The following is a 2,637-nucleotide window of genomic DNA, read 5'->3' on the forward strand; positions in this document are numbered from 1 at the left end:
TGAGATGGCTGGATAGCATCACTGACTCGATGGACGTGAGTCTGAGTGAACTCCAGGAGTTGGTGATGGCCAGGGAGGCCTGGTATGCTGCGATTCATGGGGTCACAAAGAGTCAGACAGAACTGAGCGACTGAACTGAACTGAACTTAATGCATAAATATGGAATTTAGAAAGATGGTAACTATAACCCTGAATGCGAGACAGCAAAAGAGACACAGATGTATAGAACAGTCTTTTGGTCTCTGTGGGAGAGGGCAAGGATGGGATGATTTTGGAGAATGGCATTGAAACATGTATAATATCCTATGTGAAACGCATTGCCAGTCCAGGTTCGATACCTGATACAGGATGCTCGGGGCTGATGCACTGGGATGACCCAGAGGTATGGTATGGGGAGGGAGGTGGGAGAGGGGTTCAGGATGGAGAACACATGTACACCCGTGGCAGATTCATGTTGATGTATGGCAAAACCAATACAATATTATAAAGTAATTGGCCTCCAGTGAAAATAAATAAATTTATATTTTAAAAAATTAAAAAATCATTCAATAAAAAAATAAATAAAGATCACTTCCCTGTTATTATAGGCTTATACACAACTTTCTCCAGTTGCAAGAAAGCTATACTGTACAGTAATATAATTCTTTGAAAGCAAAGTTATAAAATAGTAAGCCAACTAGCACATTAATTTTATATTAAGCTTTTCCTGTGGGAGTCGCCGGGTTGAGAGGAGCATGGCCTTCTCCTCTCCCCACCATGGCGTGTGCTCGTCCACTGATATCAGTGTACTCTGAAAAGGGGGAGTCCTCTGGCAAAAATGTCACTTTGCCTGCTGTGTTCAAGGCTCCCATTCGACCCGATATTGTTAACTGTGTTCACATCAACTTGTGCAAAAACAACAGACAGCCCTATGCTGTCAGTGAATTAGCAGGTCATCAAACCAGTGCTGAGTCTTGAGGTACCAGCAGAGCTGTGGCTCGAATTCCCAGGGTTCAAGGTGGTGGGACTCACCGTTCTGGTCAGGGTGTTTTTGGAAATATGTGTCGTGGGGGCCGCATGTTTGCACCAACCAAGACCTGGCGACTTTGGCACCGCAGAGTGAATACAACGCAGAAGCGATACGCCATCTGCTCTGCACTGGCTGCCTCAGCCTTACCAGTGCTGGTCATGTCTAAAGGTCATCATATAGAGGAAGTTCCTGAACTTCCTTTGGTGGTGGAAGATAAAGTTGAAGGCTACAAGAAGACCAAGGAGGCTGTTTTGCTTCTGAAGAAACTTAAGGCCTGGAATGATATTAAAAAGGTCTATGCCTCTCAGCAAATGAGACCTGGCAAAGGCAAAATGAGAAACCATCGCCATATCCAGCACAGGGGACCCTGTATCACCTATAATGAGGACAATGGTATCATCAAGGCCTTCAGAAACATCCCTGGAATTACTCTGCTTAATTTAGTAAGCAAGCTGAACATTTTGAAACTTGCTCCTGGTGGTCATGTGGGACGTTTCTGCATTTGGACTGAAAGTGCTTTCCAAAAGTTAGATGAGCTGTATGGCACTTGGCATAAAGCAGCCTCCCTCAAGAGTAACTACAACCTCCTCATGCACAAGATGCTCAATACAGACCTTAGCAGAATCTTGAAAAGCCCAGAAATCCAAAGAGCACTCCGAGCATCACACAAGAAGATTCATTGCAGAGTCCTGAAGAAGAATCCACTGAAAAACCTGAGAATCATGTTGAAGCTTAACCCATATGCAAAGACCATGCACTGGAACACCATTCTTCGACAGGCCAATAACCACAAAATCTGCATGGATAATGCAGCAGCAGCACTAGAAGCCAAATCAGATCAGAAGGGGGTTCAGGGCAAGAAGCATGTGGTGGGAAACAAAGAAAAGAAGGCTGTTGGTGATAAGAAGCTGAAGAAGCCTGTGGTAGGAAAAGAGGCTGCAAGGACCAAGAAACCAGCAGCTGAAAAGAAGCCCGTAGAAAAGAAACCCACCTCAGAGGAAAAGAAGGCTGCTGCATAAACTTAAATTTGTTTATTCCATAAATGCCAAATCATTTTGGACAGCTAATTTTGAATAAAGACCTGAACAAAGAGGCAATGAGAAACATGAAAAAAAATTTATATTAAATATCAGTCACTTCACACTTATGTCAGGATGGGCTGCCCACTTCAGTACAAGTCTTGCATATAATGTTCTACACAATGAACCACTGGGCAATGATGATAGAAAAAAGTCTACACAGTTCTTGTCATACAGTAATTAGATTTTCATATGAAGACATGTGCCCCCAGCAGATAAGTTTATTAAGTGTATGGCATAATGATTATTTATTATTCATTAAATGCAAATTTATCTTCATTCTCACGTCTCCACACTGGGGCGGAGGAGGAGGCCCTTGCTCTTGCCATCTTGGGTGGCACAGAAGTTGGAAAGGAAGGATCTTGGAGAGATTCAAAAGCTAATTGACACCACACCAGAAGAATTACTGGTGAGAGGCAGGCATACTTGGTGTAACCTTATGGAAATACATTATAGATTCTGATATTCTTGTCTTCTCATTTATTGAATAATGTTTGTATATCATCATCGTTTCACTGATTACTTTAGTTTCAGGGCCCGTATCATAGA

The 2,637-nt window shown here is 42.7% G+C and overlaps 1 pseudogene; it reads left to right on the forward strand.

Moving 5' to 3' along the window:
• The first annotated feature begins 714 nt into the window (after nucleotides 1–714).
• LOC102280591 (large ribosomal subunit protein uL4 pseudogene) lies at nucleotides 715–2,083 on the forward strand (annotated as a pseudogene).
• Nucleotides 2,084–2,637: the final 554 nt, after the last annotated feature.

This window comes from Bos mutus, chromosome X (genome assembly GCF_027580195.1).
Source record: "Bos mutus isolate GX-2022 chromosome X, NWIPB_WYAK_1.1, whole genome shotgun sequence".
Classification (NCBI taxonomy): domain Eukaryota; kingdom Metazoa; phylum Chordata; class Mammalia; order Artiodactyla; family Bovidae; genus Bos; species Bos mutus.